Below are 27367 nucleotides of genomic sequence, written 5' to 3'. Positions count from 1 at the left end.
GTGATAATGAAGTTTTGGCTTATTTAATTGGGATAAGCCCTCTGCCTGCATGTCCAAACAAGCACCTTTGTGCTTTCTCCCATGCTTCCCCTCCCGCTTGGGAGGAGCTCCCCATAAACATCTACAAAGCTACCTCATTATCCACCTTATAGCCTTTGCTATAATGCCTACAAAATACTTGACAACCGTTAGACTGCTGACATGCTGATACCAGAGCCTATCATCCTGACCAATATTGTCTTGTTTCCTTGTGCTCACTGGTCTGTCTGTATCCATCTGTTGTCTATTGTCTCATACTTGGATTATAGATAAATAGTCACCCAGCAAGAGACAAGAGCTCTACTGGTCAAATCCTGCACTCTTTATTCCCACTAACTTCAAAGAAATAAAAAGTGCAGACTCACGCTCTCTTTATAACTCATCCTTCCCCCCAACTTCATTTACACACAAGTTGAAAATAAGCATTGCTTATTAATTCTCAGATAATTGCCAACATTATTAGCCTTCAGCATCTTTTTAAACAGGAATGTAGCCAGTGGCAAGGTATGGCTTTCCAATTTTCAGTTGACCAGTTTTGCAACATAACTATGTAGCCAGTTTCTAGCCTGAGAAAAACCACTTAAGCCAAATTTAATTAAAATCAGTTTGAACATTTGTGTGTCACTTTGTGATTCAACATGATTTTTGTTATCAGACTAACAAAAAAAATGACTGACTTTTAAAATGGTTCTTATTTGGAATTAGCCCATTTTAGACAGTATGCTATTTGAACTCTTCTTCCACATACTGGTCTCAAGGTCTTTTCTTGCAGTCACCATTTTTTAACTGGAAAAAGAGAGGATAAGAGTCTAGAAGCCAGATATGTCACTGTTGTATAATGTGAGGAACTCCTTCAATTTTTACTCTCTCTGGGATTCAGTCATTATCTCTACAGAACTTCCAGCTTGAGATTTTTACAGGTGACAAGGGGATTTATACACACAACTTCTATTAATTTTAGAGCTTACTTGGCTCTAAAAATCTCAAGTGCCAGAGAGCAAGAGACTAGGGCTAGAACATTAGTTTAAAGTAGAGAGAGGTCCAAGCTGCCATGGTCATATCAGATCTGAACTTCTCCAAAGTTTGTTGATGTTCAGTTCCAGATGTTTGGCTTCGTGCCATCTCAAGTTTAAAGTAGCTTTTTGTATTCAACTGTCTTTACTACTGAGTCTAAATATACTGCATCTTGTGTGTTTTGTAAGTACAGTATTTACATGTGAACTGTGTGTTGTGTAGCAGTTACTATAATCCATTTTTAAATGATTTTTATTAAAGCATCAGCACAATGGAATACAACACAAATTAATTTGACTGTTCTAAAATATGGCAATAATAGGCACATCCAAAAGGATAAATAATAGCTGTTTGTTGGAAACTGTGTTACCCTGATTCCACTGGAACAGCAGTATAAACATCCTAAAGTGGGAACTGATGAGAGGGTAGGAATCCAAACCAATACATATGACAACAATCAAAAGTAACAGGACTCATGGGAGCACTGAAAAGGGCACTGGGCAGAACAAATCACCAGAAGAACACAAAATGCGAGGGATGCCAAAGGCTCAAAAGACCAATAGACACAGAAAGAAAAGTGCTGGAGAGGAGACATAGGAAAACTCGTGGAACAGATCATGACTATATAATACACTGAAAAAGCATTTTAGACATATTTTCCACATGAGGAAGATTTAGTGAAAATACTGTACATATCTGTAGAGATGGCACGAACAGGGCTGGAAGAATTCTGGGACTTTTACACATAGAATAACCATAATAATTGGAGAGCTCTGGATAAGACAGACGTTTCTCGTACTGCTCGCTTTCTGAGTTCCTGTTTTTGAAGTGCCCTCTGCAATTATCCATGCCCTCAAATTGGTATTTCTATGGATATTGTCATAGAGTCAAGAACTAATATTACTTAGCATTTTTATATAGAACTTTCAATGTCCAAAGCAGTGGGCACACTAATTAACCTGCACAAAACCCCACGGATGGAGGGGGGTAACTTATTATCCCCTCTTGAAAAACAGAGACATCATGGGTGGTGAGTGAACATCCGGCTGGAGTGGGCTAGCCCCCGGCCAGCCCCCCCCCACCCAAGGACCGCCCCCTTTCCCTGCTGGAGCCCCCCTTCCCCACAGCCACCAGACCCCCACCCAGCCCCAAGCAGCCCAGCCCCAAGCACAGGTCGAGCAGCCCCAGTGCCTCCAGCCTCCCTCGTGAGTGCCGGGTGGTGCAGCCCCAGTGCCTGGAGCCCTCCAGCACTGGGCAACCCCAGCGACCCCAAGTCCCGGCCACCTTAACCCAGCCCACTGCTTCCCTGAAAGGAGCAGCCTGTCTGGGCTGAGGCCAAGGGGGAAAGGAAAGCAGAGCTTCGGGGAGGAGCATGGGTGGCCACAGACTTCCCCAGCCACACCGGGCTGTTTGGGGAGGCACAGCCTTCCCAAGCCTATGTGATGTGCCACCCATGAGAGACACTGCAACAAAAGATTAAACCCATAGAATGAATCCCTACCAGAGCTAGCATTAAAAGTCAGGACCACCAGGGCCTGCCTGTGCTCATTCCTTCAGACAAACTTTTAAAGGTTTGAGTGACATAAGTTAATTTCTAAACAACCATCATTGCAAAGATGGCATTTCTGTGTCTGGTGCCACTGCAAGCCTGCTGGTGTCTATGTAGACATGCAAGCATTCTGGGTGGTCCTACCCTAGGAATTTATGGTTCTTTCACTTCCAGAAGGACTCTAATATTTCTCCATGGGTGACATTTTAGGAATAATTTTTTAACTCTTTACTAACTCTTATTACACTCATTTATGAGTCACAAAGGGAGTTAATTGCATGTTGACATTTTATTAGTGATACAATAATAGTTCTGAGCATTCCAATTTTTAAAAAAATGTATTTGTAAATGTGTTTTGGACTTTGATACCCCGGTAAGCTATACAGTTCACAAAACTACTCTTTTATGCAAGCAGGGTCTGCCCATAACTTGATGAATGTATTGCCAGATTGTTTCTTTTTCAATCTTGTGTATGGCAAAAACTTAGAAGGCTCATATGATTTGAATTAAACTCAGATAATAGCCATACTTGGCTCACTGAAGTTTGGATGGAGAGTCTGAAATTCTCTTGAGATGTTTCTCAACTTAACAAGAAGAAAAAAAACCACAACCTGTTTAAAGACTTCATTGGAGTCTACAGGCTCCATCAGAGTTGATTTCCTTTGTAGATAGATAGACAGACTAGCCATTACCCCTTTATTAAAATCTAAGTGGTGATTTACACAAGCAATTGCAGCAATAGCATACGCAATTAAGATAATTGCACCTGCAAATGAGCTCTACATTTGCAAGCATGTTATTTGTCCTCACAAAGATCTAGAAAGCCTATCCAGGTGTCCAGTAAAATACATATTTTAAAGCAGTACCTGCTTAAGTCTATTCCTTTCAGTAAGTTTTCTTGTGATATTGGCATTGACTTTGCTGCAAGATCAGAGTTTATGCTCAATGCAGCTGAGGAATGACTCTAAGCCACCTTTCCACTACCCAGATCCAGGTTTAGCTGGTGGCTGAATGTCTCCCCTTCCCCAGTGTAACTTAGAGCAACTGCTTTGTAGCTGCAAGTTACTCTGATTGCAGCAATTTCATAGGGAACATATATACTGGAATAAAAGACCCATCACATGGCCATGGCTGGCCCAGGTCAGTTGACTCAGGCTTGCAGGGATCAGGCTGCAGGGCTATAAATTGCTGTGTAGATATTTGGGCTCTGGCTGGAGCCTGGGCTCTAGGACCCTGACAGGAAGGGGCATCCCAGAGCCCAGTTCCAGCCTGAGCCTGAATATCTACGCTGCAATTAAACAGCCGCATAGCCCGAACCCCACAAGCCTGAGTCAGCTGGCCCAGGTCAGCTGCGGGTATTTAGTTGCAGTGTAGACATACCCATAGGACTCACTGCTCAGACTGATGAGCAGGTGAAGTGCTACAAACTCAGTCCAGTCCCTTCCACCCTGGCGCAGAGTTAGGGGAAAAGTGGGTGATATAGAGCAGCCTGCGCCACTCAAGGATTTGTCGGGTCAGGAAGTCAGACTAGATGATTATAATAGTCCCTATAAACATATGAATCTATGTCAGGGGAATCTTCAGGTGTCCCTTGAGGGTAACTTTACGGCCGTTTTGCAGCAGTGCAGAGTATCAGGTTTGTTAACCATTAAAATGTAATACTGGCACCCTTTGCTCATCAGTCCAGATTTCCCTTTACTGTTACTACCTTTTCTGATTAGTATTAATGATAAAAATAAAGAACCAACAATGGGATATATTGTTTGTTCACAATCACACCTTTTTCCCTGTTCAGCCAGCATGGAAATGCATCATTTCCCTTGCTCTGTTTCACCAGATGCCAAGCTTTGCCAACATATTTTACAAGGAAGAAAATTAAAGCAAGCCATACATAGGAAAATAATTCCTTTAAAACAAAGGCAATTGTGTGGAATGGGCATATATGTAGGTCTCGTACAATGTATTCAGTGGGATGGTTAAATAAATAACTCCTGTATCCCAGGAGTCTGGAAGCATTAAGTTACTAGCATATGATAAAGTACAAATTCCCTGCGATGTTCTCTTTTTTCTTCTTCTATTTGGTGAAATGAACAAAAAAATTGTCAAGGGGTGTTCCTGTGCCTGTTCTTGGTTCCACATGAATGTGAGTTTAACAGAAATATTTGTGAATAAATATGCTCTCATCAGCTAATTAAGTGATGCCTTCCACATTACTGAAACATTCTAAGAAATATCCCTACTGCAGGGGTGTAACCTATCCCTACTGCAGGGATGTAACCTGCTAGGGCTTAGTAACGTGTTTCCTTTTCAATAGGTACATTCTGATGTGTTACCAAATATTTTGTGACATTACTTATTAGATTACCTGTTCGAAAGAAATCAGTTCCATATTGTCCTGTCAGAAAGGAGAATCTGTTAGCTTTATCCAGCAAATTTATTTGAGTTAGCGTCTGGTATCCTTTTTAAAAATATCTTTTTAATCAGTGATTTATCTTGAGTTATGTAGTTTAAGGTTTGAGGAAGGAAGGAAGAAATAAAGGGTATGTGGTAACTTGATGGAGGTAGTAAGGGACATGTGCAAGCAATGTGTGTTTGGGGTATGCTAAAGTGAATGTATTGTGATAATACCCATAAGAGCCAATGTCTGCCCTCAGATGTGTTTAGAATTTATAGGTCCTGTACGTGGGCATCTGGGGGTGTAATTTGGCCACAGTGCTGGACCTCTGCACTAGGGAGTATCCATGGAACACAACAGTTTGGAAACAGTGTGGGCCAGATTCTCAGTTGATGTAAATTGGCATAGCTCTGTTGACGGCTATGGAACTTACTGATTTACACCAATTGAGGATCTGACCGTATAGATTTATGTTGGTGGACTCTATTCATGATGGGCCAAAACTGTTCCTGGTGTAACTCCAAAGTGAATGAAGTTACCCTAAGAATTATTTTTTCCCCATATGCCTCTAAATGTTTTGCCCAAGATTAAAAGTGAAAAGTAGCAGGTCCAATATTAAATCATTGAATGCATCATTCTAAGATAATATGACAGAGTGGAAATGTACACTGTACATGATTCAACAGTTTTAGGAGGAAGTAGAGATGCATGAAACAAGGGTTCTGGAACAATTTGCATGATGTGGGTGCCGAGAGCCACTGAACCAAACTGTAAACCCGGTATATGATGGAAACCACTTCAAGCCAAGGGGTGTTGCCGCATCCTCAATTCCAGCACTGTCATAAATATAAAGGGAAGGGTAACAACCTTCCAGTATACAGTACTATAAAATCCCTCCTGGCCAGAGGCACAAAATCCTTTTACCTGTAAAGGGTTAAGAAGCTCAGGTAACCTGGCTGGCACCTGACCAAAAGGACCAATAAGAGGACAAGATACTTTTAAATCTGTGGGGGGAGGGAAAGGTTTTGGTCTCTCTGTTCTGTGTGCTTGCTGGACACAGATCAAGGAAGCACGCAATCCAACTCCATTAGAATTAGTAAGTACTAGCAAGGGAATGCGTTAGCTTATTTTTGTTTTGGCTTGTGATTTTCTCTGTGCTGAGAGGAAGGTGTATTCCTGGTTTTCTTTTTGTAACTTTGAAGTTTGGCCCAGAGGGAAATCCTCTGTGTTTCGGAATCTTTTGTTACCCTGTAAAGTTATTTTCCATCCTGATTTTACAGAGGTGATTTTTACCTTTTTTTTAAAAAAAAATCCTTCTTTTAAGAACCTGACTGATTTCTCTATTGTCCTAAGACCCAGGGGTGTGGGTCTATGATCAATTTGTAACCAATTGGTTAGGATATTATTCTCAAGCCGCCCCAGGAAAGGTGTTGTAAGGGCTTGGGGGGATATTTGGGGGGAATAGGAACTCCAAGTGGTCCTTTCCCTGATTCTTTGTTAAATCACTTGGTGGTGGCAGCGTACTGTCCAAGTGTAAAAAATTTGTGCCTTGGGGAAGTTTTAACCTAAGCTGGTAGAAATAAGCTTAGGGGGTCTTTCATGTGGGTCCCCACATCTGTACCCTAGAGTTCAGGGTGGGAAAGGAACCCTGACAAGCACCTAGGGCATGAAATAACATTGTTTAAGGCTGCCTTGAGGAAGATGAGAATATGGTGCTGTCACCGAGATACAGGTGCCTAGAGTAGAGAAGATGTGTAGTAGTGAGATAGAGAAAGCATGGAGGAAATGGAGATTATAGGGAACAGAGTTGGTCTGGAAAAGAGAAACCTGAAATTCTGCAGCAGAAAAAGGGAGACTTTGGATACAGAGTAGAAAAGAGAGAGATAATTGAGAGAGAGAAAAAATCTGGGGAGAGAGAAGGAGCCCAACTAATGACAGAGAAAAGAAGACCTAGTAACCTTGAATTGTTTTAATAGTACAAATATAGTCAAGGACTTCTGTATCATAGTGGTGTCCTTTCCACATTTAAATCTATCCAAAAACACGTTGCTTCAATTAGTCTTTTATTGATGATCCCCAAAGACAGCCACACCTCCTAGAGATGAGACATTAACCTGTGAATCATCATATGCATATGACTGACCCATGTCCTGTTTAGATTTTAAGTACCTTTGAGAGGGACTGAATTATATCTTGTTTATATTGTACCAGCTACAGGGAAGTTCCTCAGTTCCTCAGTAAATAGGTTCCTGGGTTAGTGATTCTGTTGTGTGGTGTGTCGTTGCTGGTGAGTATTTGCTTCAGGTTGGGGGGCTGTCTGTAAGCAAGGACTGGCCTGTCTCCCAAGATCTGTGAGAGTGATGGGTCGTCCTTCAGGATAGGTTGTAGATCCTTGATGATGCGTTGGAGAGGTTTTAGTTGGGGGCTGAAGGTGATGGCTAGTGGCTTTCTGTTATTTTCTTTGTTGGGCCTGTCCTGTAGTAGGTGACTTCTGGGTACCCTTCTGGCTCTGTCAATCTGTTTTTTCACTTCAGCAGGTGGGTACTGTAGTTCTAAGAATGCTTGATAGAGATCTTGTGGGTGTTTGTCTCTGTCTGAGGGGTTGGAGCAAATGCGGTTGTATTGTAGAGCTTGGCTGTAGACAATGGATCGTGTGGTGTGGTCTGGATGAAAGCTGGAGGCATGAAGGTAGGAATAGCGGTCAGTAGGTTTCCGGCATAGGGTGGTGTTTATGTGACCATTGCTTATTAGTACCATAGTGTCCAGGAAGTGGATCTCTTGTGTGGACTGGTCCAGGCTGAGATTGATGGTGGGATGGAAATTATTGAAATCATGGTGGAATTCCTCAAGGACTTCTTTTCTATGGGTCCAGATGATGAAGATGTCATTAATATAGCACAAGTAGAGTAGGGGCGTTAGGGGACGAGAGCTGAGGAAGCATTGCCCTACTGACCACTATTCCTACCTACATGCCTCCAGCTTTCATCCATTGTCTACAGCCAAGATCTACGATACAACCGCATTTGCTCCAACCCCTCAGACAGAGACAAACACCTACAAGATCTCTATCAAGCATTCTTAGAACTACAGTACCCACCTGCTGAAGTGAAAAAACAGATTGACAGAGCCAGAAGAGAACCCAGAAGTCACCTACTACAGGACAGGCCCAACAAAGAAAATAACAGAAAGCCACTAGCCATCACCTTCAGCCCCCAACTAAAACCTCTCCAACGCATCATCAAGGATCTACAACCTATCCTGAAGGACGACCCATCACTCTCACAGATCTTGGGAGACAGGCCAGTCCTTGCTTACAGACAGCCCCCCAACCTGAAGCAAATACTCACCAGCAACGACACACCACACAACAGAACCACTAACCCAGGAACCTATTTACTGAGGAACTGGATACAATTAATTTAGGCGTGAATAGAGACTGGGAGTGGATGGGTCATTACATAAAGTAAAACTATTTCCCCATGTTTATTCCTCCCCCACCCCCCACTGTTCCTCAGACGTTCTTATCAACTGCTGGAAATGGCCCACCTTGATTATCACTACAAAAGGTCTTTTCCCCCCTGCTCTCCTGCTGGTAATAGCTCACCTTAAGTGATCACTCTCCTTACAGTGTGTATGGTAACACCCATTGTTTCATGTTCTCTATGTATATAAATCTCCCCACTGTATTTTCCACTGAATGCATCCAATGAAGTGAGCTCTAGCTCACAAAAGCTTATGCTCAAATAAATTTGTTAGTCTCTAAGGTGCCACAAGTACTCCTTTTCTTTTTTCAGTAAATACAGTGCAATATTAGTAGAGCTTGAACCAACTCCTATAAACCAGGTTTCAGAAAAGTACTTAAGCACATGTTTAATAACATTAAAGGCATGTGAAAGTGAAGCATGTTTAATATTTTGGCAAATAGGAATAGGTTTAAGCATATGCTTAAGTGATTTGCTGAATCAGGGCTATAATTCCTCAAAGCACATTTTGTAACCTCACTGTATCCATCCTTACATTCCTCTCAAAAAATGATTAGGGGGAACTAGCCCACAGACATCTTCCACATGCACCAGTTACCATTCCCTGAATGAGTCTAGTTCGTCACCCAGGGACGTTTCCAAAGAAAAAGGAAAACACAATGGAGCTAAGATGATGAAATTCAAAATTAAGAGAAATTTGATCAAATAAGGTTAATACTAACAATGCTTGCACCAAAGGAAAACTTTAAGCAATATGCTAGCCCCTATAATTTGTTATAAAAGTTGTGAATGTGGTTCTCCGGTGCCAGCTGCTTTGCTGGAAGCAATTATGTAAGCTTTCTCAGATTTCCACTAGGAAACCTCAGTAATCATATATTTTTGTAAAGGGTTTTTTGGGGGGGGCAAAGGGGGAATCTATTTGTTCGTGGAATAATGAGACCAAAATTTGGCATAGACCACTGTTGGGGGAAAGCATGCCTATGACTAACAAGAGATGTGCTCCATTGTACAGCAAAGCACTAGTGAATATAAAATGTACTCTTTATGTGGTAACATGAAATCTTTCCCTGGTATGTAGCGCACTGATTAGCTGAAATACAGATAGCCTCAATATGAGTCATCAAATCTGAATAAACTACTTCTGCTTTATTTGTATATTGGCCCCAATTTTCATGTAGTTGGGTCAGGAATGGAAGGTGCAGCAGAAGTGACTTTGACCTACCTTTTCTCCCCATTTTCTGGGACAGCTGAAGGCCTCCCTAGGAAGGTTAGAGCAGCCTCAGGGCTACACAGACATAAGGCTTTGGTTCCCACTTTCCTGAGGGCCTTGGGAAGCATAGAATAGCTCTAGAGTAGTAAACATCAGATTTGCTCCCTTATTCCTACACTCTGCCCTAGCGTTCTCCTTACATCAAGAGCTGGGAGCAGGACAGGTGTTAGAGGTCTTACATCAGTTCTAAGCCCAGCCAAGATAGGCCTTGTCCAATGAATATTCTTAGGGCATTTTACACTTCCCAAACAATTTAAAGGGTCCTTTGTGTAACAGAGAATCAGGCCCGTTGTGTAGGACTACTAAAAGTAGTCAGTGTTTCCCTTTTACCATCTTCTTAATATTCAATGCAGTTATCTACTACTTGCTTAAACATCAACTGGGCAGGCCTGTGGGAGTTTTTCCTTGGCTCTGGCAGACTTTTCCTTTCACACTCTGATCAACAGTGTTTAAGAGGACAGTGGAACAGATCTGGGGAGAGTGTTTCTGGGTCCTTTGGCTCAAAAGACCCTTTTCCTCAGATGAATGGACTCCCAGTTCAGGGCTGCAGCTGAGGTCAGCTGCTGCATGCCTCAGCAGCAGCCTAGAACTGGTGCTTGGCCAGCCTTAAATGGAATGTTACCCTCAGAAGTTCTGAGCCCCTATTTTATGTCAAGCAAATGTTCCTAATTTTCTTTCGATGTTCAAATTTAGGCAAAATCCCTTTTGACCATCTGTAAGTATTGCCACAAGAGAAGCCATGTGGCAAACTGTAGGTGTAGAAAGGAAGTGGAGTTTTGTAGGCACGTTTCCCCTTCAGCACCTTTTAATGTGGGAGAGGGAACGCCAGGGTCACAGCAATTATTGGGTGGTGTCTTTAGGAATCTCCATTGTTCACAAAGAGGAATAAAAAGCAGTTTTATGTGCATAAATTGATGTGGGATATTGTTCTTTGTATTAACCATCCGGCAGAATGATTGCTTTAGGAGAGTTTACAGGACATATCCCAGTTCGTGTTGACAGTTTGTACAATATACATGACAAGAGACCAGAGCAGAACAAAAGATAATAAATGAAACAATCTACACTTTGTCCATAACAAATGATGCTTTCATTACAAAGAATGCACAGGTTTTTCTATTTGGATTAACATTATTATGACTTATTATGAATTACTTCCTATAGTTCTGTGCTGAAAATCCGGTTCCATAATGTTAAAAAGTTACACATTTCACCTATTATTCTTTCCTGTCTGTGTATTTTTAAGAGTTTCCCATAATTCAATCTAAAATCTCCAATTGTTTGAAATATATCAAGACAGTATATGTAAAGATTTTCTTGACTATTTGGGAGACTTATGGTGTAAAAAGAATGAATTACACAGGATCAGAATCAAATTACTGTGATAAATAATATTAACTGCTTACTCTTATCTGGCATGATCATTTACTCCCAGTATTGGAACATCCTATTATGGACTCGGCGATGATATTTCATAACTAGTCTAATGCTCCTTTGAACTGTAGGTTGTCTAACAAATGTGATTTAGCAATTCCTGTTTCTGGAACTTTACATTATTACTTAGAAGCTGACTTGACAGCAGGAGAATATTTCCAGTGCATTTGCAAGAGCAGAAAACAAACAGAGAAATTGAAGGACTATTTTTACAGGCGGGTCTCGCTGAAGTTGATTTGGTGACCAGATTAAGAATTAGTCTATAATTACAGTAGTACTGAAAGAAGAATTTCTTTTGAGAAATCCTTAACGGATTCTAATACAAATTATAGAAAAATGTGCTCTTTTATATAGGCCCCTGATTATTACTGTGATGGGTATATTATAATTGCATTTGATTAAATTATATTTGATTAGATAAATAGTGCATTCCTATTTAAGATTTTGTCCTAGAATTAGATTGTTTTCTTCCCTTGTGTAAAACAATTACAGAACGGTCCCTTGTTCCCACAGTATGGGTGCAATTCTCACAAGCATTACTGGTGCTCGCACCTGGATAACAAAGGAAAATAGCCAAATAGTGGCAGTCATTAAAGGGTTAATTGTTTTATTGCGATATACACTGCTTCTATTGATAGGGTTAATAAAAGTTATGCACAAATATTTATGGTTGAACAGACCTTTTAGTTAATAATCCAGACTCGTACATGTTGTCATGTTGTCATGTTGAAGAAAGCAAAAGGAGTCCATTTAAAAATCTTTAAGATACAAGTGTATTACAAGTTTCTAAGGTGACTATGAAAGGAACTACTGTAGATTTCCACATTTCAGTGAACTGAAAGCTCTGCTTCACTGATCTCACTTTAAGAACAATTTAAGTTCAGGGTTTCCCCAAGAACTGACTTCAGAGTCAATTTGAGCTCACTTGAAGAACCAGGTATCACATCACGTTTTTCCACAGAGCGAGAAAACTTTCAGATAAGATTAATAGTCCACCATAGTTTTCAATTTCCTGCTTCCTCTGAACCTATGTCTTAAAGTTTCATTGAGATTCTTTGGAACTAATTAGATTTCAGTATAACACCACCAAACACACAGACTCCAACTAACACAAGTTCTCAGCAGAGTAGCTATATTATACTGTAGCAAGCTTGCTGAGCAACCATATCATATTGAGCTCATTTTAGCTTCAGTTAAAGTTAATTCAATGGATCACTTTTGAGAAAAACAAAAAGCCCCTCACTAAAATATGATGAATCATTAAAAGTTTTTAAGACACATTAAGGCAATGTCTAACTTAAACCCACACATTCTAGGATTCCCTGTGTGTCTGCTCTACGATAATAAAGTCATCATCAGAAGCTACTGGATTTATGTCACCCCATTACCTTTGCTCAAGAAAAAATTAAATCTTAACCGTCCGTTTCCTTCTATCTCCTTACTTAATTCAGGTCCTTCATGATTCAGTACCATATACAATAATGGCCTCCAGTTCAGCAAAGTACCCAAGCACATGCCTAAGGTGAGCAACTGAGTAGTCCCATCATGTCACATGCTTAAAGTTAGCCTCATGCTTAAGTACCTTGTTAAATGGGAGACATGCTTGGAAAAGGAGAGAAACAGAGGGACAGAATATAAGGCGGTGCCCCTGTAAGATACTATGGTATCCTGTGACCCCAGCACTGCTACTTTGTTAATAAAACAATACGAAACCTGTAGGTGCAGGCCCACCGATAGGGGGTGGGGGGGGGAGGGGACAATTGCCATGGGGCCCGGGAGATTGAAAACGGACCGGGGGCCCCCAGCTTCCGCTGCCTCAGAGCCCCAGGCCCTGGTGGGCCGCAGGGTTCCTATGGGCGTGTGCGACCACTGGGGGTAGTAACGGCATCCGGTCAGTCCCGGAAGTGACAGCATTCGGAAGTGACGAATCGTCATTTCCTCCCCAGACCCCGCCCACTCAGGATGGCCCTGGGTTTCAGAATTACTCTCGGTGGGCCTGTGTAGGTGTGTGTGGGGGTATGCACGCCTGGAATTGTCTTTTACAAGACAACACAGAGAGAAAGAGAAGACTGTAAAATGACTGAAGAGATGGTTCAGAAGAATGATAGTATTCAGCCTTGATTTCTTAAAGAGGCTTCATTGAACATTAGCTATTCCAGATAATGTGATTTTATCATCATATGGTCAATGTTAGAATATTCCACTCAAATTCTCTCTCAGAGACTGGACAGAAGCCAGTAGATTACTGTTTAGAGAGAGATAGAGAGATACAGGGCCAGCCTTAGGAAAAATGGCACCCTGGGCGAACATGTATTTTGGCCCCCCGCCCCATCACTCTGGCTCCCACGGGCTCCTTGGGCTTCCCCCCATCACCACTAGGCCCCACTGCCTCCCCCAGTGTTTAATTTGTATTGAAAGAGATGCCAGATGCTAGAGCTCAGCACTGGCAGGGTGGTCTGATACCGGCGGGTGCCAGCCAGGCACCCAGCTCTGAAGGCAATGCCACCGCCAACAGCAGAGCAGAAGTAAGGGTGGTATGGTATATGGTGTATTGCCACCTTTCTGCACGGCTGCTGTGGTTTGTGGTGCATGATGCTCAGCATGTGGCTCAAGGCTTCACACTGTCACATGGGGGCTGCATCTTGCCAGAGCCCATGGCCCTCTTGCAGCCCTCTGGCCACTACCTGGCTCACCCAGGGCGCCATTTCAGATTTAGCGGGAGGGAGAAACTTTAACCATGATTCCAGGGATTACTTAGCACCCGAAAATTCTAAGGGTTTTGCAAATAATAACTTAGGAATTAGCTGACAGGAGCACTGTATCTAATTGTTATATAAAGAAAGAAAAAATATATACAAACTCCAGTTAAAGCCACATTTAAAGTTCATATATACATTTAGAATAATTAGGACATAATACAGCAAGATATTCCTAATCCCAAGCCTTGAGGTATCAGTTCTGTAGCTTTAACACAGATATCAGAAACACACATTTGATATGTTGTACACTATCTTTAGTGGAGATAAATAAAAACAAACAAAATCTGCTTAAAATCTGCTTACTTTCTCTAACAGACACAGTGTGTTAATTCCATTATCTACTCTATTTTAGTCAATGGTTTTTCACTAAAAACAGAATTTTAACATATGTGATTAAGGTTTTTTTCTCTTTTATTAAGTAAGGGAATTTATTTTTCTAATTATTTTGGCATTTATGTTTACCGATCACAATCATGTACGTTTCAGAGTAGCAGCCGTGTTAGTTTGTATTCGCAAAAAGAAAAGGAGTACTTGTGGCACCTTAGAGACTAACACATTTATTTGAGCATAAGCTTTCGTGAGCTACAGCTCACTTCATCGGATGAAGTGAGCTGTAGCTCACGAAAGCTTATGCTCAAATAAATTTGTGAATCATGTACGTGACTCACTAACATTTGACCCCATCATTGCTATTGGTATCATAGTTGGAACTGCATCTATATTCATGCAAATTTTAAGTTATTTTACAGATATAACTGAAAATACAATTTGAAAATAAGTGACCTGCATCTGCCCAGTGTCTAAACTTACATGTTAGCTTATGTTTTTAAACTGGCACTGCTAAGGTTAGTACAAGCTAATGTTACAGTCTAGAAGGATACTATTATTTGATTGTACCATAATAATGAATGACAAAGCACCATATGATAATAAAAATAATAATGATAATTAATCCAGCCAGGACAGGTTAGGTATTTTAGAACTCACTACTCAAAGAATTAAATGTAAGCATAAGAGAGAAATAAAATCATGAAATGCATAGACGAGTCAAAAAATTAAAATAACAGCATTTTAAAAGAATAAAATTACAGAGAATATATGTGCATTGCAGGAAATACCAACAAGTAACAAACAACAACCACAATATAAGCATATGTTGGGGGGCTGAGTGCGAAAGAGACAGTGTGTGAGCTCAGGGAGTTTTGAGTTGCGGGAGTGGGTGAGAGACCGGCACTGCCCCTTGGCACTCACCACCAATCTGAAGGAAAGCTCCTTCAAACAGAGCAGCAGCTGCCAGCAGCTCCGTTCCCCTCTTGGTCATCCCTGTCCCCCCCCCCCCCCCACACACACACACACCCCGCTCTGTGGAGATGGGGTACATGAGCGGGGAGGGGCACAGGGGACATCCTGACATCAGCAGCACCCCTCCTCCCATTCCTTCCCTTCCCCCCCCCCCCCCCACAGCAGTCTGGAAGCTCCCCAGAGCAGCTGCAGAGGTGGATCCAAGGCAGCGGGCAGGAGCCACGGGGCTGCAGACCCCAGCAGAACAGGAAGGGAGCGGGGCACCCCTGCTCTGGAGGCGCCCCATTTATAACGGCGCACCCAGCCTTCGCCTAGTTTGCCCCTATGTAAGGCCAGACCTGGATGGATGGATAGATTAGATAGATTCCATCTCAGACTATCCACGACCCTTCTTCTCCCCAGTTTTGTTGTGAAGTTGGGGGCGGCTCAGAAAAATAGTAAAATATAAGCTTTTGTCCAGTCTCTGGAAGGTCATTTGACCAGTATGTTCAATAATAGTAACGAGATCTTATAGTAATCCAGGCACACACACACACACAAAGCTAATGCAGAGCATACCTATGTATGGTGTACCTATTCTAGCCTTTTGTGTTCATAAACGGAGATTTTGTTTTGAATAAACTGCAAGCATGTTTTCATTTTTTTGCTCTGAAAAGTTCGAATAAAAAATGTTCTAAAAATGTGCTGGCACACCCAGGCTCCTATGGCCTCTCCCAGTGCTTGTTCGGTCTTATGCCACTTCATTCCTATGCCTGCTCTGCAGCTTTTTATGGAAGGTGAAAAAGCAAGACGTACAAACTTGACATACCACTGCTATTTCATGAGAGGAGGTATGTGTGAAATTCCCAGGCTCTGTGCAGGGTCAACTGTGTTGACAACTATTCCACTTCTGGACAATTGTAGCTTGAAGCAGCTGCCGAATGGGGTTTACACATGGTTACAGAAGTCAGATAGAAAGACTGTTTTCCTTCACTCTGCTTAAACAGTGGCACAGTGTTCAAGCCTATAAATGGAGTCAGAAGAGAATATTTTTGTCTAATTATCTGTTTTAGAATGCCTGCCTCATCAATGTGCTTGTACCGAGGTTTTAAGGAAAAGCTGGAATATGACACAATCAATTACTTTTTAAACAAACCACACGTTATGGAAAAGATATTAGCAAACCCTGAAGCACATGCTTTCCTTTTCAAGCCTAAGAATAGGCATGCTTAGGAAAGTATATTCAGGATCTTATTTTGCCTGAATCTGATAAAGCTATAAATTGAGCTGATGTTTAGGATAGCCAGCTGGGTTTATGTAATCCAAATGTGTCTCACTTCAAGCTCTAAGGGATGCCATAAACATATTAAGTAGATAATTATTAAGGAGGCTAATTAAGTTTTGCTGAAGAACACTTCTGAAAGTATACCTGCATTGGCGGCTTCTAAATCATAATTTGGTAGTACTGCAAGAAGTAGAAAGGGACAGTTGCAGGGGAAATCATGTAGCTACTTCAAGAAGAAAATATTTATGTATTATTAAAGGCCTGATTTTTCATGGGCATGACATTAATTTAATTGAAGATGGAAATCACAGAGTTTTGCTGTATTCACCCTTCATTGTGATGGAGATCTCGCTGAATATTTTAGTAAGGAGAGAAGGGTCTTCAAATACATTGAGTTACCCAAATGAAAGCAGACACTGCAGAAGATGATAGTAACATACTTACCCAAAAAAAAAAAAAAAAAGTGCCACTTTTGCCATAAATTCAAATCACTTGAAAAACAATAAAATGCAGGTTAGCTGCTGCAGGACCCAGACTAAGGTGGTTTGATTTAGTGGTTTGGGGCTTTGTTCACAGTCTCATTTCTGCCACTGAACTTCTGGATGACCTTGAGCAAGTTACTTCACCTTTGTGTCTAAAGTTACCCATCAATAATTTGGGTTGGGGGGCGGGAATAAACGTCTGTCACAATGGTTAATTCACAGAGGCATTGTAAAAGCATATATATTAAAAGTGTTGTGAGATTCTCGGCTCGCAGCCCTGTGCAGGGTGTTATTTCCATAGTCATCTTTTCTATGGGGATAACGTCTCATGAATCCTACATCCTTCTTATGTAACTACAACCCTGCCTCCGTGAAGGCCCACATTGTTCATCCTGCAGTGTAGCAGGCGCATGTTGCACCTTTCAAACAGCGCCATAGCCACCCACTATGTTCCTGGGGCTAGTGTATCTCCCAAAGCGTAGTCTGGGGTGATGGTGGTCTGCACCCCTCCGAACAAGAGAGCCTACCTTTCACTTAAGGGTGATCACTGCTAGAATTAACTTGCATTCTTCCATATAGGACATTGTGCTAAAGGATACAGTCAAGATTTGAAAAATCATTCAAGGACTATGTAAAAAGGGAATTAACTGCATTTGGCTGGTTAGAAAGTACCACTTACTGGAAAGCCTCCATGAAATACACACACACACACACATTTACAAACTAAAATATTTTTAAAGTAAATTTTAATCAATGTAAAGAAAAGATACATTTGGTATTAAAACAGCAATATTCAGGCTAAAATACTCCCTCTGTCATTTTCTACAGAGAAGCATTACCAAATCCAAGCACTATATATTGTAGCTTGCATAGCAGAGTATGCAACTTAGTAGGAAGTTACACCACGGCAAGATGAGAATTGGTTTCTCCTTGATTCTCCTCCTCTCCTTTCTTCCATCAGGCCAGTAATGGAGTGGGGAGAAAGTGGTTCACATTAGATTATGAGAGTGACACTCCATCGTGAGAGTTAGCGTCAAGATTTTGAAAAATAGGAGCTTAAATGGAAGCTCCTAAATCCTGACTTAGCCTTCAACGTAAGTGCGTTGATTTTTAAAAGTGTAGAATGTTGATGTCAATGGAAGTTACTTAGGCGCTTTGCACTTTTGAAAATCAGCCAAGCTCGTTAGGACCCTAAGGATAGGATTTTCAAAAGAGCTTAAGTGATTTAGGAGCACAAGTCCCATTGAAAACCACGGGACTCATGCCCTTAACACACTTAGGCCCTTTTGAAAATCCCACTGAAAATCAAGATCCCAACTTTAGACTTCTTGGCCTACATCAGCCTAGTGGCAAGTTGCCATCGAATGAGCAATTACTAATGACTGTGACTGACCCAAGTGTCTCTAATACTTCTTCTCCAGGGCTGACAGTTTCAAACATAGCAATAACTTTACCTGATGTGACAAAAAGCAGAAATTGTTGCTGCTATAGGTATAAATCCAGAAAACTCTTTAAATATTTTAAAAGCAAGTAAAATGAATCAGATTGTTTATTTTAACCATTCTCATTTTACACATGCAGTGCTGAATAGATCTGAAACATGCAGGCTGAAAATAAACCATGCCAGACTTTGGCAGTGCTCAGCCTAGTATTTTACAGACTTCTAAAGTTAAGCACACTGCATTAAATGTGCTAACTGAAGAGAAGAAATTGCAGTTTTTAGTTGTTGTTGAGTTGGTTTGGTTTGTTTTCAATTTTCAGATGTCAAGGGGTAGAAAAAATAACAAGACCCGCTTACATTACAACTCACCTTGCAACTCAGAGGGTTTTAAAGACTGCACTTAAGGGGATGACCTCACTCACTACTGCTACTCATTAATCCATGGGGTGCTTGCACAGTAGTTACTAACTGAAGCAACCACACCACAGTGTTTTTAGAGAGGAAATACGGAATAACTCATCCAGCTGAAAAAAGAAAAGGAGTACTTGTGGCACCTTAGAGACTAACCAATTTATTTGAGCATAAGCTTTCGTGAGCTACAGCTCACTTGATCGGATGAATTCAGTGGAAAATACAGTGAGGAGATTTATATACACACAGAACATGAAACAATAGGTGTTATCATACACACATATCATATTCACTCTCCTTACAGTGTGTATGATAACACCCATTTTTTCATGTTCTGTGTGTATATAAATCTCCTCACTGTATTTTCCACTGAATGCATCCGATCAAGTGAGCTGTAGTTCACGAAAGCTTATGCTCAAATAAATTGGTTAGTCTCTAAGCTGCCACAAGTCCTCCTTTTCTTTTTGCGTATACAGACTAACACGGCTACTACTCTGAAACTGTCATCCAGTTGAAAATGTAATGGGAATGTAAGTAGATGCACTAGGGGATGTAGCCTGAACATTCAATCTAACACTCTTACTCTTGAAAAATGTGTCTGTGGGACCTTTTAATGAACACAAGCAGTTAGCAGAACTGGGTTTTAGGTTTCCGCACACCCAGAAACACAGTGCCCTCCAGCTATTACTTGAGTACTGGCATATTCACTGAGTACTGACTCAGAGAGAACACTGAGTTACAAGAGAGAACTGTGCGGCCAACACCATTGCACCTGGACCTTTAGTAGTATGGGAACATTTTGAGCAGTTCGGTCTCCATGATTTCTTTGTTGAGACTGCCAACAAAACTGAAAAATTAGTACCAATTAAAATGGCCAGGTACAATTAATCAAACAAAAGGGACAGGGTTGGAGGAGATCTTCCAGACTTGATGGTGGTTGAAGTGAAAGCAGTGGTATGTCTAGGTGAGTAACATACCTAACACACATAGATGACCTAGTTTTGGTTAATTCCATTTCTTTCTTCCACTCTTGCTCATTTTTGTTCCAAACTTGTGGCTCAGACAGAGAGCACCTACTAAAACCTAGCCCTTTTCAAGTCAGGTTTGTTTGCAGGAAAGGGACCCTGCCAGCTGGCATAATTTGCAACAAGACTTTAAACTCAGCACATTTTTGCAAAACAGTTTTCCAAAATGAAACACTAAGAAATATGAAAAATGTAGTTGGGCTTGGCAGCAGCTGGCACTACTTTGCAGTGCCACAGAGATAGGTCTTTCCCGTTCCAGCCAGCACAGTCAGTCCTTTGTGCCAAATCTCTCCTCATCTGAGCCTGAAACAACCACCCCACCCCACGAGCCAAGGGGCAAGGAGCATCCAGGTATAAGCACCCAACTCAGGGCCAGCAGCCTAGCCAGAACAGACCCAGCTGTGTAACCTGATTCTTTAGTGCTTAATAATTGTTTTGGTTGCCAATTATTACTCTAAACTGGCTCTATAGGACACAGTTGATAGCAGGAGTCAGTCTGATCCACCAGCTCAGGGCAAGCAGCAGCCAGCACCAGGAGCAAGCAACTTGACCCCAGCCCTCAACCCAGTCCAAGACAAGGAGTAAGCAAGGGCAGAGCCTCGGAGAGCTGAAAGTTACTTGGGCACCAGCCCACTCATATATCAGAGCCAGCCAGGAGCACAGCAATTCCTATGCTCTCAATATTCATGCCATGCTACAGCCTGATCAGTCTTAAGTTTTAGTAATCAGGATATTTGCTGTCATATATGTAAATAAGGCAAGGCATATTCATAAAATACACAGACTGGGTCATTATATAGTTTGCATACAATGTCCAGGTTCCCGATGCTTTAGTCTTAATGGGGGAGGGAGGAGGTAGTCTAAGAGGACACACACTATTTGCCAGAACCTGAAGAAAGGTTAGTATAGGCTGACACTAAATTACATTTTCTACAACTCCCCACCTATGCTGTAAAACCCCTTAATGGATACATGGAAGGAACAGGAAAGGAATGAGATCCAAGAACTGGTGTAGACACAAAGGGACTGTGTGCAGGTGGCCTTGGCCTCCTGCAGATCCCTTGTGATCAGCCCAGATATCAGCAAAGGGCCAGCCCTAGGTGTTTTGTCACCCAGGGCGGAAAATGTTTTTGGCATCCTCCCTCCTGCTACCAGGTCAAAAGTCAAAAGGAAAAAAACAGCAAACATGGATTTGGTACCTCCAAATGGTGGCATCCAGGATGTCCGCCCTGATTTCCCACCCTTAAGGCCAGCCAGAACATGTGGATTCTAGGTTCACAACTTCTTGTTCATTCCATGGTGGGTGCCCTCTTCCCCTCTTGGATAACAAATCTGCAGATGGCATCTCCTCCAACTCCTTCCTGTGGGTTTTACCTTTTACATGGGAAGAAACAATTGGGCTCCAGGTAAATTGCACACTAAAGACCAGTTTGTCCTTTGACTTGTATCCTATGCAGCTCCATGGACTCAATGGAATTGCATAGGACAACAGCCAGAACAGAACTTGGAGCTAGAAACATTGAGACAGGCAAATTGCTCATAGTTAGATGGAAGTTGAGGCAGCCAATTCTGGATTCAGCTTTAGGTCTTAATCACTGTAAAACTCTGATTATTGCATCTGTGACTCCCCCTGTTCCTACAGCCCTTATGGAATTGATAACTGTAATTGCATAACTCTAGAGGCCATTATAGTCTGCCAAAATTTTAAATGAAAATAACTAATAAATATTCTAGATATGGACATTCCTATTTCTCCGACCCTGGTACTGTGTTCCTGACATCAAGTAGGCTAGGTTGCCTATTAACACTACATTAGCAGTGAAAAAGAGTTGAAAATCCCCTTCTCTCCCCCTGGATTTTAGTCCTCATTTTAACGGTGTTATTTTAGCATGAAATATGGTTGCATTTAAAGTGGATGATCCTGCAAGGTGCTAAGGACATCAACTCCCTCTGAAAAATCAGTGAGAGTTGAGAGTGTTTGGAACCTTGCAGAAAGTGTTTAGCATTTTATAGATCAGGACCATAGAAAGAAATAGGATTGCATGTGACCATAGCTGCAAACAGCTGTTAGATTATAGTAGTATCAAGTAAACCTAACACAGTGAGCCAGTACTATTTATGCTTTCAGGAAGCTTGCTTTGTCTCTTTTAATTTTTGCCCGCTCTTTTCTCCTGCCCACTATATGATCTTTAGCTTCACTGCTTCTCAGTCTGAATGAGCATTTTGAGCTGAAACACTTGGTGTCAGCTCTTGGTGAACATTGCTGGAAAGTTTGAGAAAATGCCATTCAACCATTTTTGTGTTATAAGGTTCTTGACCTTTAAATGTGACACTTCGCAGGCAGGTTTCAGAGTAGCAGCCATGTTAGTCTATATCCACAAAAGGAAAAGGAGTACTTGTGGCACTTTAGAGACTAACAAATTAATTTTGTTAGTCTCTAAGGTGCCAAAAGTACTCCTTTTCTTTTCTCAGGCAGGAAATTCCCACTGGAGAGATGTCTTTTAAAAGATTTATTTGTAGCTTTTGAAATCTAATTTCTGCACATGCCAAGTAGAACTTTTTAATGAGATCCAAAACTATGGTAATATGCCCTATTAAGATGACATCATAACTCATGTCTATATTGCGAGACTTTATTCGCTCAATAAGAGTGAAATTCACCTCTGTGCACCAGACCAGAAGCAGACCTATGCATCACTTAAGTGCCACTCAGACTCTGACTCTTACAGCTAACACACTCTTCTGGTATGCAGGATGCAGTCAATCTCTTTGTAGTGCAGCAGATGAAATGCAAGCCATAATCCATCCCCAGCATGTGGTCAACAGAGAATCATTAGGAGATTCCAATCCACTGATGAGATGCAACCACATGAAAGAGACTGAAGGTTGTCTTTGTCCCATATTAGTACAAGAATAATGTCAGGAGTGTAAAAAGCTTGTTGGCAAAGAGTGGCCACCCAGCACTTTCTAAAGACCAGGGAGAGATCAATGGCTACCAGGCACAAGAAGGGGTGGAGAGTAGATATAAAAAAATGTAAGGTGGGGAAAGGGTTTGTTGAGGGAAAGAAAGTAGCTTTGATGGATGTGTGAGGAAGGAGAAGGGTGGAAGCAGGGAGATGGACTGGAGGGGTAGGAAGAACACAACCTTCATGAACTTTTGCCAGACTAGGCTGAAGTCTAGTGAATATTGCAGTGAACATTGAACCCAAGCTAAGTTTCAGTGGGTTCAGAGTTCACTGTGAACGTTTCACACAGTTCTACAAATGACTGATACAGGCATAATCTTGGATCCAGTTTAAAAAGTCCAGGTATTCCAAGAAAAACAACCTACACGTCACCAAGAGTATCCTAAATAGAACGAACGTTGCTGAAGTTTGAAATTATTTTCTTCCCCCAATCATATAATTATGCAACACAAGAGTTTCAAATACACTGATGGCAGAGAGGTTAAGAACAACAACAGTTACAAAACCCACTGAGGGAATCTGAATCACCAGCTAACAATACTGGGTTTGTGACCCTTTGCCTTTTAATAAAAGCTGAATATTCAGTAGTGTTCCAGGGTTTTAAAATAAGTTTGGGATACACTTCATTATCCTCTTACAAGTGTCCCAAGTTGTCAGAAATAGATGACTGTTTACTTCTGACTGTTTTTGTTTTTTTGTCAAACTGTCAAAACAATGACCTAATTGGAAGCCACTTCTTGGCATAGACACGATGGAATCAAGAGTGCTTCTACTTTGTGGGCTACAAAACAATCCATTCAAGCTGGCTACTCTTGGGGAGCAGCTTGCGCCAAGACAACGTGGGAGATGAATGATTGCACCACCTCTTTCTCATGTTACAAAACACTAGTGCTTGTGTAGGCTCCAGCAGCATCTCTGTGCCAAAGCGACAGAAGGAAGCTTGTAACCTCTGCAAGCTGTCAGTGACCCAAGACATGTATATTTCTTCTGAGGATCAGATTTCCGCCCACTATCACAATGGTGGCCTTGAAATAGAGGAAAATGAATATTAACATGCATGACAGAAGGTACATGATCTTATCTGAGGAACGTGTTATCTTTGGAGGCACTAGGTGTGAGTATAAGTTCACTTCTGCTAGCAACAGTGTGAACAAGGTATCAGCAACTGCCTTATCCGATGAAAAGAGCCCTCAGCCATGTGCCTTCCTTTCACATTACTGCGGATTTTTTTTTACACTGAGTGAAAGCCCTGCACAAGAGAGTCAGTGATGGATTAACCCTTTCTGCTGGCCCCACCGTCCTTCCCAATCTACTTACAGTAAGAAATAAAAAGATTAGTCTCCATCCTGCATTCCCCCCTCTGCCACCTACTCATTCACTGCAAAATTGGCAAACAGGTAAAACTTCAAGCTCATGTAAGAATAATATTGGCCCAATCCCGCAGTGCTGACTCAGGCAAAACTTCCATGACTTTTGCCTGAGTTAGGAGTGCAGCGGGCCATAGCTAAACACCCAAGCTATATCAAAATGGAAACATTGACGAAAACTTCCACTGAAATGGACCTCTGTGTTCCCACTGAGGAAAGCAGCTGTACAGCATGTTTATTCAAGGCCAAATTCTGTCCCTGCCCACTTTCGCCCTTGACACGAGAGGCACCACGTTACTGCTGTGGGAGAACCCAGGCTATGGGGAGGAGAGCTTGGACAGGGCAACTCAGCAACATGAAGGGAGGCACGGCATGAAAGGAGCAGATTACAAATTATTATTTGTGGCCTGGAAATGATTTAAAAGCGGCATTAGGTCAAACAATTTGTATATGGATTTTTAAATGATTGCATGGTAAGAGAGTCATCCGGAGCCCACTGAAGTCAACAGGAACCTTTGTATTCACCTCAATGGGTGTGGATCAGGCACTAGGTGCACCTGGACACTAAGCTGAGTACGTATTAGAAAAACAAAAATTCATGCCCACAGTTTTCAGCTTGGGAGCTACAGTTATTCGTAATCCATAATGAGGGACCTACTATAAATGTGTCCTGATCTTCAGAGGTGCTGAGCCCCCAAAATTCCCAGTGAGGCCAGTGTGAGCTCCAGCGTTTAAAAATATTGACCTCAATAATTTACATCGATCACATTTCCCAGCATGAGTGTCTGCTCAAACCATTCACTTGCAATATAATTAGCCAGTCTTCATAAAGAGACCATGGAATAGAAAAGTGAATGGTCATTTTCTCCAGTGATTAAAATGCCTCATTTCTATCTGTCCTCAGCAAATCCATCTTTTCCATTCCTTTTAACAACTGCCCAGAGAAAGTGACATTAATGGTGTTTTGTATCATTTGAGCTGTAAAGCTGTCTTTTAATTGGATGACATAACCATGGATTTTGCTTCAGAAAACTGCATCGTTAGTACTGTTTACCACTACATTTTATTTCAGTGGCACCCTGAGAAAAGGTTGAATGCCAGACAGGAATGCCTGTCACTTGTAATGTTTGTCTTGGATTTGTCCTGTTTAAGGCCAAATACCATTCTGGGGCATGTGGGGGAGATGGAAGTCAATAGCAACTGCATGTATACACCTAAGAACAGAGTTTGGCCCTCATTATGTCTGCTTTGTGACTCTCTGATTACAGAAAAAAGACTAACTGGCTAGTGGAGTGTTCCTCTGGCATAGGTGAATTCCCCAGTGGCATAGGGCTGTATACACTGGCAAAAGGTGGCAGCAGGGCCATGTTCAGGGAACGAGGGTATGGGCAGAAAATTGCTGTGTTCTGACAATCCCCAGTTGCCAAAACAGTTCCTCGCGGCTGCTATTAGTCAGGTGTAACTTAGAGAAGACCCAGGATAGGAGAGGGCACACAACCGAGGGAGAGCTCAGCCAGGCTCAAGGATTGGGCACCTAGCGAATCATTCCACTGATTTCTGGCTCTGCCATGGAAATACTGTGAAACTTTGGTCAAGTCACTCCACTTCTGTTTCTAACTTCACCCCTTGTCCGTTTTGTCTATTGAGACTGTAAGCTCTTCAGGGTAGGGATTATCTTTCAGTATGTGTTTGCACAAGGGGGCCTGTTCTTAGTTTAGACCTCTAGCTAATAAAAATAAAAATAATAATGATGGAGTGGAGGTGAGAATGAGAATTTATTTCAAAAATGGGAAGTTACACTCTCCTTCCCTCATCTTTCCAAATGGCCTGAACAACAGGTAAATCTGTTTGGAATCATTTAAGTAAAATAAAACCTCTTTTCAAAGGAAGCCTGTTTTAAATGATCGAGTTATTAGTCTTTATCTACAAAAGTTTATATTTATCCTTTAGGTTTTACATTACTGTATTTCCATAAGTTAGTAAGATACTCTATTATAGCAGTTCATAGTTACTATCTCATTTCAAATACCAATTGTTTACTCATAAATATGCCGTTTTAAATGTGTATGGTTATATATAATAAATCAGCTCTGATAGATGTGTGAAATGACAGTCAGCAGTGCCAGGATTCAGGGTGACCTTAATATTCTACAACTGGAGCAGACACAGGATACCAATTGATCATTTTTAACCCTGTGCACAGGGCTGATCAATTCAGGGCACCCTTTAAATTAAGCACCAGTAATTATTCTGAATGCTATAGAATATCGATCCCTCCAGATAGACGCACAACCACTGTATTTTAATTGGAAAAATGAAAGGCCTTGCGGTGCAAGCCATCTTGATTAAATGTAGCATCTGGAAAACAAGATATTCACATAGACGTCATTTCACAATAAAATATTCCTCCTCATTTATATCACATTTACTATAATTCTTTGTGCCCCGCTTCAAATGTAAAAAGACCCTTCTTTGTCACACCACATACCATCAGCCTTTGCGTCTGGCCTCCAATACCGTACCAGGTTATTCTTTGCCATGGAATTTCAACGTTCATTGTAAGGAGAGGATTTGATCATTTTGCTTGACTTTTTTCTTTTCTGTAGAGATAGACTCTAATTAGATTCAACCCATCCCTCCTAGAACCTTAGAGAAGTTTGGCTGCGGGTCCAGACTTTGTATCTTGGGCACATCTTCATTTGAATGCCTAATATTCAATTCCAAAGAGTTTTAATAGACAGAAAAATACAGAAGAATATGTAAATTACCATTTTGCATTAGGCCCAGAGCATCAGAGAGATGCAGATCCCGCTAACCCTTTTCATAAAGACAGCTCAAAGACTAGATAAGCAGTTGCACAACCTCAGGCTATGATCTCAGCAGCTCTCACAGGCTTAGCAGGGTTCAGTACTTGGATGATCAGTGCTGGTCAGTAAATGGCTGACAGACCTGGAACATCTAGATGCTGAAGGAAGTTGTATCAGTAACTCAGTAGGTGGCACTCTTAACTCAAACAGTTTTGTACCAGTGACCCAGCAGTACATTGTATTGTAGTGTACTGTTGGAAATGCCATCCTTTGGCTGAGATGGAAAACCTTATGACCACTTGTGGTCATTAATGGAAAAGGAATGGAAAAATTTAAGATCTTATTCCACTTTTCACAAGA

This window comes from Caretta caretta, chromosome 7, assembly GCF_965140235.1.
Source record: "Caretta caretta isolate rCarCar2 chromosome 7, rCarCar1.hap1, whole genome shotgun sequence".
In the NCBI taxonomy this organism is placed as follows: Eukaryota; Metazoa; Chordata; order Testudines; family Cheloniidae; genus Caretta; species Caretta caretta.
This window is presented reverse-complemented; position numbering follows the sequence as displayed.